We start from the raw sequence: 18,001 nt of genomic DNA on the forward strand, positions 1-18,001 counted from the left end.
GGGCGAGTTGTTCAATCCATTGCGCGTCCCCACAGACACTTGCTGGAGTCCTGCCTGCCGGTTTCGAAATACAAATAGGCGATGTGCTGAATTCCATGATTGAAACCAAATACAATTGCCCTCGTCCCCTACAATACCCCAAAGCATTTTCTGTGGTGGTGGGGGAGGGGGAGGTATGCATCCATGCACCTGGAATGCAAGCAGAATGCAGCCCCCTCGCATGCGACAGATTCTAAAATGCAAGAAATTCTAAAATGTGCCTGGAGTCTGGTCCCATCTAATGAGAGAGGCCTAGGGCTGAATGGGCTCACAGGCTGACTCTATCCTTCCAGGATCTGAATACAAATATCAACACGTGCCCCAAATATTCAGAAGAAGCCGATAAGGTGGACACCAAATGGTGCTAGGGCTACACAGCACTCAACATTCACCATTCAAAAGAAACTTCATATATTCTGACCCACATGGCAATGTGGCTGATTGTTTTAGGTGACTGGATGTATTAAGTGCAATGTAATCACCCATAATCAAAGTACAGCTTTAGTTACAATAGATAGAAGCGCCTATCAATAAACATCGCATGCCAGGGGTGGAACTGGGCAGAGTGCCTCCTAAAAAAAAGGTTGGCCATCTGCACATGTCTTTTTTGTTAATCCAAATTAAGCTCTGCTCCTGGGCAGCACTACATTACCTTGTAGCTAGATTTGCACTATAGAAAAGTAGCCAATGTAGGTACATGTTAGTTGGATGTGTGTTGAGGCTTCCCGCATAGGTGCACTAAGCAATACTTACTCACGGCGCCTGGTCCCTCCATTGTGTAACCAGAGGCGGCTGGTCAACAGGAAAGACTGGATGCTTCCTGGTAGACCACGTATCTAAAGGTCCTGTAGACTTGAGGCCGAGTCAGTGATATGTGAGTCAGCCTGGAAAAGTTGGATTACAGTGTTGCTTATGTATCTTATGCAACTAACAACCATTGACACATCCAATAGTCCTAGCTTCTTGTAGGTGTAATGTTAGTCGTTGTATCACTGAATGCAGTGACAGAAGCAGCAAAATAGCAGTCTGCGGCACTCTGCTAATCAAAGATTTTAGTTTAACTCTTTTTAAGCCACGCCCTTAATCATGTTCCCGGGGTATTAAGTACGCCGTGTCCTGTCTGTCCTCAGCACCAGCAGGTCTAAAAAGCAGGTGCTGAGACGGGTCCCTATCGGGCTCTCCATTTTTGTCCTCACCATCAGTGTGAAAGAAAATCTTAACTGTGCAGCAGTACCACTGTTCACTGCGTTTGAGGTAACTTCAAAGAAACTCGTTATAGTTCTTTGAGTCTCATCATCTTTTCAAAACGTAAGCATTTCAATGTTCTATACAACGAAGCCATTGTTTTTGCATGTCTATCATAGACAACGAACAACCATTGACAAAGCTGTTGTGGCTTGTTGTAGGTGTATTGTTATTTGTTGTATTATATATCTGACAGATCAGCAAACTACCAGGTTTGTGGTACACTATGCTAAGCACAGATTTCACCTTTTATTCCCAGCCTTCTATCTGTTTGGGACTGGAGACGTGTGATTGGTGCAGATATGACCGCTGAGTACTGCCAGGAGCCACGGTCAGGCCCTTGGCCTCCTACCGAGAGCGAAATAAATAATGAGGTGGCAAGGGCATGTGAGTGAAATCGATATTGTCAGGGAAAATAAACTGAGAAAGCAGTGTGTGTGCGTACACTCTTGTGTGCTGGAACATATCCACATTGCTGCTTGGTAGTTTCCCCTGCAGTGCTGGACAGCAACGAAAACGGGTGTGGTCATGACGAGCTCAGCTAGTCATGAGCACCTGAGAGGTATATGCCATGACGAGCTGGGCTCGTCATGAGCATGGAAGGGGATATACATCCATAGTACCGCGCACACAACGTCCATGCACTGTCACACTTAACCAGTGCGCGTGCACCCACAGGCAAACTTCACTTTTCTCATATCCAAGCTTGAGCTTAGAAACACCCCTGTTTATATATAAACAGCCGCTCGCGTGCAACCAGCATGCAGAGTGGCGTAGACAGAAAACTGCCCTCTCCAGCGAACACACTCCCTGGTGTGGAAGTAAGAAAACAGTCGCTAACTTGGGGACGTGGTCCCCTCTTACCCTGGAACCCGGTGCCACAGCACTTATTGCACTATTGATGGCTACTCTTTTGTGCACGCACACTACATGCACAGACATATTCCCAACACAGACATGCAAAAACCTCAAACATACCTAGCACTTCTTCTGGCGAACGCGTCTTGAGAACACACACGTGACGTGCCTATCTTCAGTGACATTGAGCTATGTGGGCAGCACAACCCCAATAGCACTTGAAGTGGGGGTAATAGGTCGCTGCTGCGCCCCATAAATCATTGATTGGAGTTCAGATGGAGAAGTGACAATGAAGAGGCGTACCTTCAGTACAGACTGTCGGCAACTTCGTCTAAGTGCTGCTGCCCATGGTAATAGGAGAGCCGTGTTTACTATTCGTTTCTCACTGCACGTTTAGGGTGGGGCACAGCGGGCAGGGTTGCTGACTTCGGAGCACAAGGTTCGATCACCCGGCTCCGGCGGTAGCTCTGCTCAGCATGACTCTGGGCAATAGCTCACTTAATTTCCACGATGAACCTCAGTGCCTTGAGACCCGTAAGTGTGAGCAGTTCGCGCTTTACAAATATGGATTTATTTATTTAGGCTATTTTGTTCTTTTAACTTGTGCCACGCTTCTGGGGTGCACGTGAAAGGAGAATGCCACAGCTTTCCACAAGTTGTCTAACACACAGGCAAATAAAGAGGCGTTGTTTAGGAAGTGCACATATTTGATATGTATATATCATCTGCGCAGGAAGAGCAATCAAGGCAATTAGGTCAAGTGACGTCGAAGGCCAGCACTCCATCTCTGAAAATTGTATCAGCACCACTGGTAGCCTACCCCAAGCAATTCCAAGGTTCTGACCCCACCCACACACAATAATATTTACCAGTCAGCCTTGCGTGGATAATAACTGACACGTGGGTCTATAAAAGTTCTGCCTTGCAGAGTGCTGCTGGGGGGTTTTAGTTTTTAGAGAGGGCTCATCTTTTCCAGGTCCTCCTTGGCATGTTTCCGCTTTCCAGATACGCTCCTATAAAAAGTGCAGTAGGTCCAGTGGCACCGGGGCCCAAGGATCCCACTACACATCAATTATAGCTGCTCTTAATACCAAACCAGGGGATAGGAGGGTGTTTGTTGCGTGCATATACGCAGCATGTCTCTTTGTTAGTTACTGACGCTTTCCTTGTGCCTGTAGGCAGCAGGAGGTAAGGTTTGTGATTGGGGACGGGACGAGCTCACTGCGGGGAGGGGGCGCCTGTGTATCAGCTGCTACCTGACCAGGCTGCTTGCTTATTCTGTGCCTGCAGGCAATGCAGGCTGCAGTGCGAGTGGTGCTTTCTCCAGGAACCGCTTGTAACCGGGATTCTTCTTTATGATTGCCGCGGTTGCCCACCTTACTTGCGTATTCGCATTGGGCTAACGTTTTGGGTTAAATCCACACTTTGTCCCTAAATGAGCTGACCATCGCCAGAGTTGATGCTTGGGTGTATCAACCTCCTCCCCTCTCCTGTCTAGTCCCGGCAGTCTCCCTACACCTACAGCTATTTAGTTACCATCCGATGAGTCGCCTGTGCCAATCTCAGCATCAGCACGGGTCCTCTCGGCGCAGCCCCCAGCACTTCCAGCTACGTCCGGGGATCCTCTCAGAGAGACGCAAATAAAATAATCGCTCACCATGATGCCGGACGCCATGACGTATACATTTTTTATTTTTCTGCCGTCCCACTTGGACGGCCTCGGCCTGCTTTCCCTTGGTTTGTTATCTTTATGGGGCCATCTGTTTGGCCCCCATAAAGATAACAAACCTTTTACGCCAGAAGGAAGTCAGGGCAGTCCATCCAAGTGGGACGGAAAAAAAAGAGAAAAGTGTACGTCATAAACACCTCTTTCCCAATGGCTGGCCACCATTTAGCATAAACGGTGACGCCGGCCAATGGGAAAGAGGGGCAGGGCTTAAAGCCCACTAGTGAATCACCCTCTAAATCGCTAAATCTTGCCAGCGAGACTGCGCATGTGCGCAGCTCTAGGCTTCGATCTAAAAAGTGGCTGGAAAGAAGGCTACCGCAGCGCTCACTCTGGATTACCATCAAAGTATTATTGAACAAAGATAATAAGTAAGGTGCACATGATAGATCAATGTTCACCCAACATTCATAAATAAGAACTCCTGTCAGAGGTTCCCTATAAGTCAACGTACATTCATCTGGCATAAGTAAAAATGTATATGTAACAGTTATAATAATGTAATCTTCAAACCCTTGACCCTACTGCAGGCAGGTCACTCCCCACGCCGCACAGCTCCACCTGCTATGCCCGTGTTCCTTGTCATGCTGCTGCGGCGAGTTCTAGGCCCTCCTTCACCCGCAGGCTCCCTCCTGTGACTCATCCCTCGCGGCCAAGTGGGGAGCCATGAGTATCTAAAAAAATCAAAAAATCAAATGGGGAGTGGAGTACTTGATACTACAGCACCAGGGTTCTTTGGAGACCTTCTTAAAAAGCCCTCATACACGCACGTAAGCGGTGTGGTGGTATATCTTGATTCTCCACAATTATACGTAGCGTGGGTGCATCATCATAGGGTCTTTGTATAGTAGTATGCAACCTCCACCCGGAGGTAACCACTGGCTATGTAGCAGTGTTTAGAAATAGTGCTTTAAAAAAAATGTGTTTGTGAATATAAAAAATCATTGGATCAACAAAAAAAACATTTTTAATAAAGAAACGTGATTCAAGAATTATTGAAAAAAAGGGGTTTCGTATAGATTGAGATCGTGTTACTAGATCTACTATACATTAGATTTGGTCAGATGAAATTAAATGAAAAGGTTTTTTTTTAGCGCTACAGCTGCCCTGAGGTGTCCAGGCGCTAGGACTAAAACAGTGTCTTCCAGAGAGGCGATCCGAAGATGTTCAAATTAGTTGAAAAGAAAGGTCTTAAGCTGTTTACGGAAGCTCAACAGGTTGGAATTGGTTCTCAGATGAAGGGGGAGAGTGTTCCATAATTTGGAAGCATTGTAGGCGAAAGATCGGCCTCCTGCTCTAGCTCTCTGAATCCTAGGGACTTTGGCCAGAAAGGCATTTGAAGAGCGGAGTAGTTTGTTTGGTTGATAGGGTGAGATCAGGGAGTGACTGATTTCTGGGCCAGATTTCCAAAAAGCTTGATGAGCAATACACATAGATTTAAACTTAACTCTCTCCCTAATGGGGAGCCAGTGCAGGGCTTTTAGACCGGGTTTTATCGAAATTCTGCGTGGAATTCCAAGCAATGTGAGAGCTGCGCAGTTTTGGGTCCGCTGTAGTTTTTGCAGACTATACTCAGGCGCCCCAAGGTACAGGGAATTACTGAAATCAAGGCGAGATTGAATTAAGCCTTGTATCACTATCTGCTTGGCCTCAAAGGGAAGAAGTGGAAGGATTTTTTTAATCATCCTGAGGAGGCCAAAGCAGGTCGCTGACACCTTGGTCGCCTGTGTATTGAAGGTCAATGATTTGTCCAACCACACCCCCAGACTTTTTATATTATCTCTGGGAGTGGGAGGGGTGCCCATGCTCAGAGGCCATAACAGCTCCAAGGTGGAGGGGGCTGATGGGCCAAGGATGGTCGACATGTTTCAGCCCCACTATGCCCAGCCGGGTCTGGGGTGCTTTCTTCAGGACCGAGATGTAAGTTAAAATACTTGCACAATTTGTGTAGCACAACAGTGGTTATATTTTCCACCTTCTGTTTGGTGAGGTCAGTAGTACCTACAACCAAAGAAAGGTGTAAAGGTAATATGTTAATATCTATTTTTCAATGTGACCCTATATGAATAACTTCAACTACTGATTTAGTGATGAAATAAATACTTTAAACACTAATTTTGTGATAGGAAGAATACTGTGAACATGTTACTGAGAATGAAAAGTTAGTCCTATCTGTCACCATGATGTATAAAGGTTTATCTTATATTCAAATTATTGTAAATGAAGATGGAGTCAAAAGTGCTTTATTTATAATTGTATAGTGGACTCATAGTATGTCAAAACGTCCCCTGCGCAGAGAATCAGTAATGCGTTGCAATCGTATTTGGCATTATCATAATTCAAAAGTATTCACCCATCTAACAACAGTTGTTATTCCAAAAATCGACTTCGCAATTGTTAGTAGCGTCCGTGCCCAATGAGATATTGTAATACTAGCCGTACCTCTCAAGTCTAAAATAATACTTCCTTCGGGGGTCAAGAGATAGTCTTCTCTGTCGCCTGTGTAAAAAGGAAATTGCATAGTTAAAGGAACGGTCTTACTTGGTTTTCCACGCGTGTTTGCGGCGGCATGGCGGTTCCTCACCAGCTCTTTGGAAGTCCCTTGCTTGTGCTGCCACTACTCCCGGAAGTGACGGGAGCGGGTCTCCGGGCCTTTTTCTATTGTCAAAGCCTATGGGAAACTAAGAAAAGACTATACGGAAGAAAGACTTCCGTGTAATATCGCCGATTTTTATCAATGAAGTGTGAAATTTGTGAAACAATATTTTTTCGTAACGATATATACCACTGTTATACCTATTTGGCCATTTATATGATACTTGTGAAAATAAGTACTAATATCGTTGTCGGGAGATGTTGTTACTACACAAGCATATAGTTGGGGCATTTTCAAGAAGCCGATAACAACAAGGTGTTATATTGATTTGTAGTTATGGTGACCTCAATCAGGACACAAAGGTCAGTACTAATATCGTTTTTTGAGATGATGGTATTTCTGTGCAGGCATCGGTACGCATATATTTACCGATGGTTATTTAATCTTGATGACATTCATATGGTTATGTACTGATCTAAATCAGGACATAAAAGTAAGTACCAATATCGATAATGAGGTGGTGGTATCTCTGCACAAGTAATCATTTTATATATTTAGTCTTGATGGCATTTTAACAAAAAAAAGACTGTTTGTTATAATCATACGTTTTGTACTAACCTGAAGGGTAAGTACCAATAACGTTTTGGAGGAGATTATAACTCTGCACAAGCAATGGTATATAGTATGTTTATCGAAGGTTACTCGATCTTGGGGGCATTTTAAAAAAAAAGGGTAACTAGCTATGTGTTATATTCGGTTGTGTACTGGCCTGAATCGAGACTGAAGGGTTACTATTTTTGGAACATAAAAATCAAGAGAGTTGGGACCAAGGTATGTCATCGTTCAGTCCCTGGCTGTTAGTTTTTAGGCGATCCACCCACCTCTGTTCTCTTTCAAATAGAAATCTCTCTGCATTGTTGTCCTTATTAGTTAACATCTCTATTACTGTCCATTTTAATTCATCTGCTTTATGATTAGACTCCAGAAAATGTTTGCTCATTTTAGTTGTTTCTTTTTTTGTATTTATGTTACTCTTATGCTCGCTTTTGCTTTGCGGAATGTCATCCCAATATATTATTATTATTATTATTATTATTATTAAACAGTTTTGTACAGCGCGTGGTTACCCTGGAGCATCCCAGCGCTTCACCAAACAGAGTAAAAGACAGAAAAGAGGCACAGCAGTTTAGCAGAAAAGAAAAGTTTTCAATTGTTTACGAAAACGTAGAAGACATGGCTCCGAGCGTAAACCAAGGGGGAGTGAGTTCCAAAGGGTTGCAACCTGTACGGAGAATCTCCTCCCTCCTGATCGGGCCTTTTTGACCCTGGGGACCACGATTAAATGTTGTTGGTCAGAGCGTAAAGTTCTACTTGCTTTATACGGGGTCACCATCTTTTGGAGGGCAGGAGGGTCTTTGCCTTGCAAGATTTTGTGTGCAAGGCAGAGAGATTTAAATTTGACCCTTTCTCGCACTGGCAGCGAGTGTAGCGCCCTCAGTGCGGGTGTGGCCGATCGTGACATGGGGATGTTATGGAGCATTCGTGCCGCCGCATTCTGAACTTGTTGAAGTTTGTTCAGAGTGATCTCAGGGGCACCCAGGTAGATTGCATTGCTGAAATCTAGTCTGGATATAATCAGACCCTGGATCAAAAGCTTCCGAGATGGAAATGGAATCAGCGGCAGCACTTTGCGCACCGATCGGAGAAGGCCAAAACAGACACCAGCTAGTTTGGAGGCCTGGGTCCTGAAGGAGAGGTCTTGCTCCAACCAAATGCCCAGGCTCTTAATCTCGGCCTTGGGTTTGGGAAGGGGTCCCAGGCAACTAGGCCAGGCCTAGCAGGGGAGTGAGGGAATTTCATTCCCATCAGCATTATCTCTGTTTTTGAGCCATTCAGCTTTAGTGCTGAATCCCCCATCCAAGAGTGGACTTTGGGTAGACAGGAATGAAGCACCTGGGAGTTATCCGTGGCCTGGGAGAGGGCGAACACCAGCTGGGTGTCGTCGGCATAGCTCACGATTTTGATGTTAAAAGGAGCCACCACATCCTCCAGGGGGGCCATGTACACATTAAATAATGTGGGACTCAGAGAGGAGCCCTGAGGCACACCACAGTGGAGGTGGGTGGATGCCGATCGTGCGCCCCCTTCCCAGACCTGGAAAGTCGGTTCGCTGAGGAATGACCTAAGCCATTTCAACGCTGTCCCCCTCACTCCGGCATCTGACAGTCGCTGGAGTAACACTCGATGGTTAACAGTGTCAAACGCTGCACTGAGGTCCAGGAGGATCACTGCCACTGATCCTCCTGAGTCCAAAATGCAGCGTGCCTCCTCCGCGACTGCCAGCAAGGCGGTGTCAGTGCCTTGGCCCGGACGAAAGCCTGTTTGGGAGCTTCTTAGCCGACCGTTAGACTCAAGGAAATTGGATAGCTGGAGATTAACCAATTTTTCCGTGATTTTACTTAGTCCCGGGAGTAGCGAGATGGCCCTGTAGTTCGCCATGTCAAGGGGGTCTAAGTTCGTTTTTTTAGGAGGGCTTTTACTATTGCACCCTTCCAGTTGGGTGGGACTACACCTGTACCTACTGAGGCATTAATTGAGTCCACATGGACAGGTAATCATAGAGATTATATGAGATGAATTGCAGTTAGTGTGTTGGCGTTGAGTCCAAAGTAGGTTCTCATATAATGATAGAGTTTTTGATGCTGATGTTAGTTTGCATACTGGACATGCACCACACGGGTAGTGTCCAGTTATCGGGACCATGTTCCAAGATCTTGTGATGCTCCCGACTTCAGATCTTCTTTGTGGTCGAGTGTGAACCAGTAGGTCTCTCAAATAAATCTTTTACAAAATAAAATTTGGACAAAAAAAAGGATTGCTGTTATTCAAAATATATTTGGATTCAAAGTCACTTACATAGAGCCCTGCTACCGAAGGAGCGAAGGCGCTCCCCATGGATGTACCATGTTTTTGTACAAATAATTGGCCATCATACTCAAAGTAATTTTCCATTAAGGCGAATTTACAACACTCTAATACGAAGTGTTTCGGTGTTCTGTGCACACATCTATCAGAAAAAAGAATAGTTTCTAGAGTCTCCAAGGTCTTTTGCTGTGGGAGACTCGTATATAGACTTTCTACGTCTAGTCCAACGAGAAGCATTTCTTCTTCATTAAAATGTATATCCATCAGTTGGTTCAGTAAATCTCTGGTGTCTTTCAAATAGGTGGGAGTCTTCTGTAAAAGTGGTTTCAGAAATTGATCTGCAAATTTTTACAGAGGTTCAAGTACTGAACCTATGCCGGAAACAATAAAAAAAAAAAACATGAGTATCTGTCTGATCGCTCTGTTGCATTTTTCTCTGCCTGTTTTATTTGTCTGTCTTCTGTAATATCCTGTTATGCTGTTATTCACAATGCTGTAAGTCTGTATTTCTGCTTTGATTAAACTGTTGTAGTCCGTTTTCTGCTTGTACTCCCTAGTGTACTCTACTCTGCCCATTTTCCCCCTTCCCCGTATCCCTCCCAGCATTTCAGCCATCTCCTTTCCACCGTGTCACCTGCGGCCCCGCCCCATCGCTCGCCCATTTATGTCTGCTCCCGCCTCCCAGCTGCTCCTCCCTCCCACCTCCCCTTCTTATGGCTGCCACGCAGCGGGCGCACCAAAGGCAAGCCCGTCCGCGCATGGACTGCACCCAGCACCAGATCCCATGGCCCCAGCGAGCTCCACGACACCAGATGCTGCTACGATGCCAACACCCTCCACACACACAATGCCGGCAGATCCACCGCCTGCTTCCAGGCCACGCCAAGGCGCACCTACGGACCCTTCACCTGCCGAAACTGCAGCTTCACCAGCCAGCGTTCACCAGCACATCCTGCCCCACCCTCCCTCCCACCAAGGCAGGCCACAACCATCTCAGATGCATACTGCTCAACACCCGCTCCGTCCACAGGCACTCCGTTGAACTCTGGGACCTGCTCGACTCATCCTACCCGGACGTCGCTTTCCTGATGGAGACCTTGATGAACACCTCATCGGCACGCGACATTGCCATCATCCACAGAAATTCCCTCTGAATCTCAATCATCACTGAAGACACCTTCAGCACCGCCAAATACTTGCACTTCCAGATCCCAACACCACCCTCAGAGGAACCCTCATGTACAGACCCCCCGGACCCCAGCCACAGTTCAGCGACTCCATCACAGAGGCCGTCAGCTCGCACCCACTGGCCTCCACAGACCACATCCTCCTTGGAGACCTGAACTTCCACCTCGAGAACACCGACGACAGCAACTCTACCACACTGTTGGACAACCTCACCAACGTCGGCCTCAAAAGCTTGTCACGACACCCACCCACTCCACCATACACACGCTCAACCCCATTTTCTCTTCCAGCAGCCACGTCACCTTCAGCCACACCACCGAACTCCATTGGACCGACAACCGCTGCATCCACTTCTCCTTCGAGAAAATCACAGCACACAACCACCAGCAAAGAATTCCCCACCGCAGCTGGAACAAGGTCACTGAAGACCAGCTAATCACCTCCCTCACCCGAGACCCACCAACCGACCACACTGACACCGACACAGCCGCTCACAACCTCAGGCAATGGATCAAAGACTGCGCCAACACTCTCACCCCAATCAAGAAACCCTCAAACAGACGCACCGACAGAAGGGCCATCTGGTTCACCGCCGACCTCCAGGCATCCAAGCAAGCCTGCCGAAGACTAGAGAAGAAATGGCGCCAAGAGCAAACATCGGACAACCACGCAGCACTCAAGAACGCCAGACGCAGACACCACCAACTCATTTGAACCGCCAAAAGGACCTCCTTCAAGGAACGCATCGACAACCACGCACACAACAGTAAAGAGCTCTTCAACATCGTGAAGGAACTCGCCAACCCCAGCTCCAGCTCCAGCGACATTCCGCCGTCACAAGACCTCAGCAACTCTCCAGCCACCTTCTTCCACCACTAGATCGCAGACATCCATGACAGCTTCAATAGCCAGCCAGCCCCCACCCCCCCCCATGGACTCACCACCCCCCAGTCACACCGGCCACCTGATCTACTGGAACCACGTCAATGACGAAGACACCATCAAGACAATGAATACCATACACTCCGGCTCACAATCAGACCCCTGCCCCCACCACATCGTCAACAAAGCGAGCTCCATCATCGCACCCCAACTCCGGGTGATCTTCAACAGCTCATTTGAGACCGCCACCTTCTCGGAAATCTGGAAACACGCAGAGATCAACTCCCTACTCAAGAAACCCAAGGCAGACCCAAATTACCTCAAGAACTTCCGGCCCATCTCCCTGATCCCGTTCCTGGCAAATGTCATTGAGAAGATCCTCAACAGACAACTGACTCAATTCCTCGAAGAGAGCAACACCTTGGACTCGTCCCAATCCGGATTCCACAGCACCCACAGCACCTAAACCGCCCTCATCGCCGCCACCGACGACATCAGGACCCTGCTGGACAACAACGAAACCGCGGCCCTCATTCACCTGGACCTCTCGGCCGCCTTCGACACCATCTGCCACCACACCCTACGCACACCCCTCCACATCGCAGGGATCTGCGACAAAACCCTGGACTGAATCACCCCCTTCCTCGCCGACAGAACCCAGAGAGTCCGCCTCCTCCCATTCCGATCCGAAGCCACCAAGATCACCTGCGGCGTACCCCAAGGCTCATTCCTCAGCCGACCCTCTTCAACGTCTACATGACACCGCTCGCCAACATCGTCCCATCACACAACCTCAATATCATCTCATCTCATATGCCGATGACACCCAGCTGATCCTCTCCCTCACCAAAGGCCACCGCCAAAACCAACTTCCACGAAGGAATGAAGGCCGTCGCCGAATGGATGAAGAGCAGTTGCCTAAAACTGAACTCGGACAAGATGAAGGTCCTCATCCTCGGCTCCACCCCCTCCGCCTGGGACGACTCCTGGTGGCCGGCCTCGCTGGGAACTGCGCCGAAACCCACCGACCACGCACGCAACCTGGGGTTCATCCCGGACTCATCTCTATCAATGACCCAGCAAGTCAACGCTGTCTCCTCCTCCTGCTTCAACACCTTTCATATGCTTCACAAGATCTACAGATGGATCCCCACTGGAACCAGGAGGACGGTCACCCAGGCGCTTGTCACCAGCAGACTGGACTACGGCAACGCCCTCTACCCGGGAAACACGGCCAAACTCCGGAAGAGACTCCAACACATACAGAACACCTCCGCAAGCCTCATCCTCGACATCCCCCGCCACAGCCACATCACTGCCCACCTGAGGGACCTGCACTGGCTCCCCGTCAACAAGAGGATCACCTTCAAGCTCCTCACCCACGCTCACAAGGCACTCCACGACGCCGGACAAGCATACCTCAACAAGCGACTCACCTTCTACACCCCCAACCGCCAGCTCCGCTCCACAGACCTCGCCCTCGCCACCATCTCACGCATCCACCAAACGACCACAGGCGGCAGATCCTTCTCCCACCTCACCGCCAGGACATGGAACACCCTCCCCATCCATCAGCGACAGACCCAGGACCTGCTGACCTTCAGGAGACTTCTCAAGACCTGGTTGTTGAAACACCCCCCCCCCCCCCAGCGCCTTGAGACCCTCACGGGTGAGTAGCACACTCTACAAATATTTGATCGATTGATTGAACGTGGTTGATTCAGTCTTGATCTTAACAAGTTGTTTATTGTGATTCCAATGGCTCTTTCGCATAAGTTTGCACAGTAATTGCAGCCAACACGTGTTTCGCCGCAATCACAGCTTCATCAGGGCTACAAATATCACAAAAAATAACAGAAAAGAATCATCTCATCTAAAATAAATTGTAATAAAATAAAATAAGGCACTGATAACCACCACCAATGACTTAGATTTGCAACGTTTCTGGCAAACAAACACGGTGAGCAGTGTGAAAAAGATGTCAGATTACCATATAGTATTTACCGATATTTGGTCAGTTAAAGTTCTCATCACCAAATCGATGGAGGAGGGCAGCATATTGGGTAAACGAAAAGTAACTAGTAACAAGAAAGTGGTGAGACCATCCTTTATGGTGCGTTAAAGTATCATTATGATACCTATCGACAAGAAGCACAGTGACACTCTGGAATATCAGTCAGCCATTGAGTACCTGCTCATCCTACCTGCATCCTGATCCCGGTAGCAAGAGCCCATCTTGACCAGGACCCATCTACCCCTGTGGATGCTTGAGCAACTATGTAGTGGCTCCTTAGTGGTCTTGCATCGGCCCAGATGTGGCACATATGTAGCCACATGCAGTCCAATGGTAACCCAAACAAGGGGCCTCCGCAAGAGCGAAAGATGGACTTGACCTTACTACACCAATAGATGCCAGGAGCTTGTGGGCCTTAAAGAGGAGACTTCTATAGATGGCAGCACGCCAAAAATATGTTCAAGGAGTCAAGCAACACCACCACCAATGCAGGCTTTGCGATGGTCTCCAAAAAACATCCAAGCGCACCCTGTTTTTCAACTGTTGACACCTACCATAAATCATCTGGAGCATCAGCAGAGTGGACCAACTCCACACAGTTGACGTGGCTCCAGCTGGCGTGCAGCGAGAAGGTTTTGGACATCCTTGAACCAGTGTTTGTGTCCTGTCTCACACAAGTTAAAATATGAAAGCAAGCAGAGATGTCCAGTCGCAGCTAGCTTCATCAGTCCACTGTTGCTCTGCTGATTGACTCTAGAAACTGATAGGACTACGTGCTATACCGTTTACGGTCTTGTTTTGTTTCCACAGGTTGGATTGTTGGCCTTTCTTTTGTATTTTCGGGGAAATGCACTGTCCTGCTACAGCAGTCATCCAGCAGCTTCTCACCAACCTCACACCCATCCAACACAGGCGCCACCAGCCAGGTGACCCTGATGATAAAAGGGCCCTGGGCACACGTGCTTGTGGCCAGTTAAGCACCCACCCCACTAGTGTCTCTGTTATTACTTTACATGTGGGCCCAGGGCCAGCTACTTTCCATTAACGTAACCTTTTGCAATTCACCATGGGGCCGATTCACATAACTAATTGAGACAAAATCCTTACTTTACGACTTTCGGTATTCATAGAAGGCATTTAGTAGTAGTAAAGTTAGGAGTCCTAACTTTCCTACTACTAAATGCCTTCTATGAATACCAAAAGTAGTACGTTGAGGATTTGATCTCGGTTTAGTAGTAGTAAAGTAGGAGTCCTAACTTTACTACTACTAAATGCCTTCTGTGAATACCAAAAGTAGTAAATTTAGGATTTTTTCTCCGATTAGCTCTGTGAATCGGCCCCCTTGTTTTTTTCGATAGTACAATGTCCAGGAATGCTCTAAATGTATCCAACAGAGAACAGAAACCATGTGCAACTGGTCAAATTATGTTTCTAGCAGAAAATGTGGATTATTTCACTTCCCTCCTCTATGCTTTCAGTGCTCAAAAAAATGCTGATCCCTATGCACAAGTCACTGTTTGAAATCAGTATACACAGAGCGCAGTACACTGTCCAGCGATCCGTTCTGGTGAGCCACCGCGGAGCCTGGAGAGCAAGTCATGTTGCGCAACCAGTACGCGCTTCCGGAGAGCTCCAGTCAACATTCAGAATAATGTCTTAGACAGCTAGGACAACAAACACAAATTTCAACTTCCCCCTGCCGTGCTCGGAGCAGAAATAATGGCGACCTAGTTAGAGACATGCAGAGAAAGGTAAGAAGAAGTACGGCCAACCAACTCCAGGCATCAAACTCCGCAAGACTTACAAAAAAACGGCCGGGATATGACAGGTAGATAAATAAACGTCGTTGAAACGCAGCGATAAATGATTGTGTGCGCTGGCCTACTGAAAATAAACGCGACAACGAAAAACGAACTACAACGCCATGACAGGTGAAAGTAAGAGTCCTTATCACTCAGGTGACTTACCTCTAGAAGCAAGGTACTGAAGCCGTAAGAAGCACGGATTTAGATAGCCCCTGCGGCAGAGGAGCGCGCGCGTCTCTCGATGCTTTTACCTCTTTCGCTTCCGCGCCCCTTTGGCCGACGACGTCAAGGTGTACACAGGAAGTGACCCGGCTCTGCAAGTGCGACACGACAGCAGCGCAACTGTAACTACGAAGCAGCTGCATGCAGACGGGCTGCTGTCCCTGCCCCTCCCTGCTCTCTGCCCCGGGCAAGAGGGAGTGAACCAGGAAGAGAGAGGTCTCCTCGGCGGCCTGGAAGCATCCACGCTTTCGCTGCAGGAAGTGGCAAAAGTGTTCTCACAGCGCCTTGTATACAAGGCAGGGAAATAAATCTCCGACTTTTGAAGCAAGCGCACCCGAGTGAGCACAGTTCAAATTACGTCACTACAAATTTACATAGAAACCAAGGCAGTTGACGGGAAGGCAAGCCCTCTGAATCTCATGATTGTTGTGGACTTACCAGTGTAAACAAACCGGTTCTCATGACCCTGAATGGACCTTGAGTTAGCCGAGATGACTTACTATTATTTATAGAGTACTTCAGTTTCCTATGTGAGTAACTGATTATTTAGCATAGATTGTTTCTTTCCATTAACAGACCTTGTGTTCTAGGCAGGGGGGGGGGGGGGGGCAGGTGGGAAAGGCTCTCCCAAGATAGCCCTGCGCCCCACCCATTCACAAGCACAAAACCATCTTTTGTTGTTTTTCTTAATAAATCAATCTCACGGGCCTGCAGCCTTGCTTTCAAAGCCTAACTCTGCCTTGGGCTACCTTAAGTCCCTGGGGACAAGGTGAAATCACTGGGGATGGTTGATGTTGTTCACGTCTAAACAGAAGGGGTACGTGAGATACCCCCAAGAGAATGCAAGCTCTCATCACACGATAATTAAGAGAAAACTGCTTGATCAAGGAGGCTCAGCAGCCATAATCCTCATAGATCTCAGTTCAGGGTTCGATACGGTGGACCACAACATCCTGCCTGAAAGGGGGAATTTCAGGACTAGCCTTTTCTTGGGTAAAGTCCATTCTTGAAAGCAGGTCTTTACAAGTGTTTGACTGAGCTTATACATGAGAGATCTTTCCTCTAAAAATGCAGAGTAACTCAGGGCTCGTCTTTGAGCCCTACTCTATTCAATGTTTATATTAGGCCACTTGCAGAGATCGTTCATCCATTTGGGATATCGATAGTGTCCTATGGAGACGACAACTTCTCTCTCACCCAAAGCCAGAATTCCCCCCCCCCCTCACACACACACACACACTTTCCGCTAGGCTCTTGCCTAGAGAAAGTTGCAGGTTGGATGAGCCACTCCTCCCTTTAATGGAGAAAAACGCATTTCATGTTGCTAAGCAACAACTTGTCGCCCTCAATTAATTCGAATTGGGCCAAGTTGTCTAGGCCCCCCTCCTACTACCCCAAAAAATTGTATAAATCTCGATGGTATGTGGCTGGACAAATCCCTGAACTTTAACACCCAAGCAGTAAAGCTGTCAGCCATCTGTTTTGGCCTACTAAGGAGGCTTCAAAAAATTCTACCCCTGCTTCCACCCATCGCAAAGAGGCTGGTGGTTCAGGCTATTATTCTTTCTCACTTGTACTACAGAAACTCTTTATACTTGGGGGCCCTGAAGTCCACAATAAGAAAACTGCAGGTGATCCATAACTTCTCTGCCCGGCTGCTGAGCAAGCTACCTAGAAGTCAATCTGCCCAATAAGGCTTTGGCTTCCTGTGGCAGGGAGGATCAAGTTCAAATCCCTTTGGATTGCCCATAGGGCACTCCTCGACAGAGAGCTAACGATCTCCCTTACTTTAGTAACTCCCTACCTTCCCTGTAGTATTTTGTGCTCCTCCATGGCCTATCTAGCCGAAGCTCTATTACGATGCGAGACCCGAGGGCAACATGTACCTTGATGAAAGCTACCACCTCAGTAAGTTCATGGGAATACCGAATGAGAGGTGGAAGAAATGTGTAGGGGTGTTCTCAGCACTAGTGAGGTGGTGGTTAGCGCATGAGGAGTACTGATTGGTAACTCCCACGTGCCTTGAACTACACTTCGCATGAGGCTGAGGGGTTGTGTATGTGGCGCGTTGAGGAAACAAGGTCACATTTCTGTGCACAGAAAGGAATAAAAGAAATGAAAAAGAGATCAGTGCACATTATTCTTGGATTTCTAGCACGTTTGACGTTTGACACCACTCACATTTCCCAAACCTTCGGTTTTTGTTTCAAAGCTTTACTAGGGCTGGATCGGATGATGTGTATGGAGAAGTACACAGGGGTTTTGGATACAGAATCTAGTTAATGCTCCTCCCCGGAGACTGATTGATACTGTTTATGCATCATAGAGGGGTTGTTAGATATAGCGGTTCTATGGGAGTTAATGCTTCTCCACGAAAAATCACTTAAAGAAAAACCTCCCAAATTCTTCAAGACATTACCATATTATTTTGAACTTCGCTAACTTCCGTGTTCATAAAATAAATATTAATCAGGGCACATAATATTCTTAAGAAAAGTTTT

General features: G+C 47.5%; 1 protein-coding gene across 4 annotated transcripts in view; it reads right to left on the minus strand.

Annotated features, from left to right (window-relative positions):
* The window catches only part of LOC144763498 (E3 ubiquitin ligase TRAF3IP2-like), a 336,420-nt gene extending 320,578 nt beyond the window's left edge, over nt 1-15,842 (minus strand). The window contains exons 1-2 of one of the 4 annotated variants that reach the window (XM_078649140.1): nt 15,441-15,651; nt 5,807-5,869 (exon numbers count right to left, since the gene is read on the minus strand). The gene's annotated coding sequence lies outside the window, so the exon portion shown is untranslated. Of the gene's footprint in view, nt 1-5,806; nt 5,870-15,440 lie in introns of all 4 variants that reach the window. The other 3 variants (XM_078649141.1, XM_078649139.1, XM_078649142.1) reach the window with 3 other exon arrangements.
* Nucleotides 15,843-18,001: the final 2,159 nt, after the last annotated feature.

The sequence above is a fragment of the Lissotriton helveticus genome, chromosome 6 (genome assembly GCF_964261635.1).
Source record: "Lissotriton helveticus chromosome 6, aLisHel1.1, whole genome shotgun sequence".
In the NCBI taxonomy this organism is placed as follows: Eukaryota; Metazoa; Chordata; class Amphibia; order Caudata; family Salamandridae; genus Lissotriton; species Lissotriton helveticus.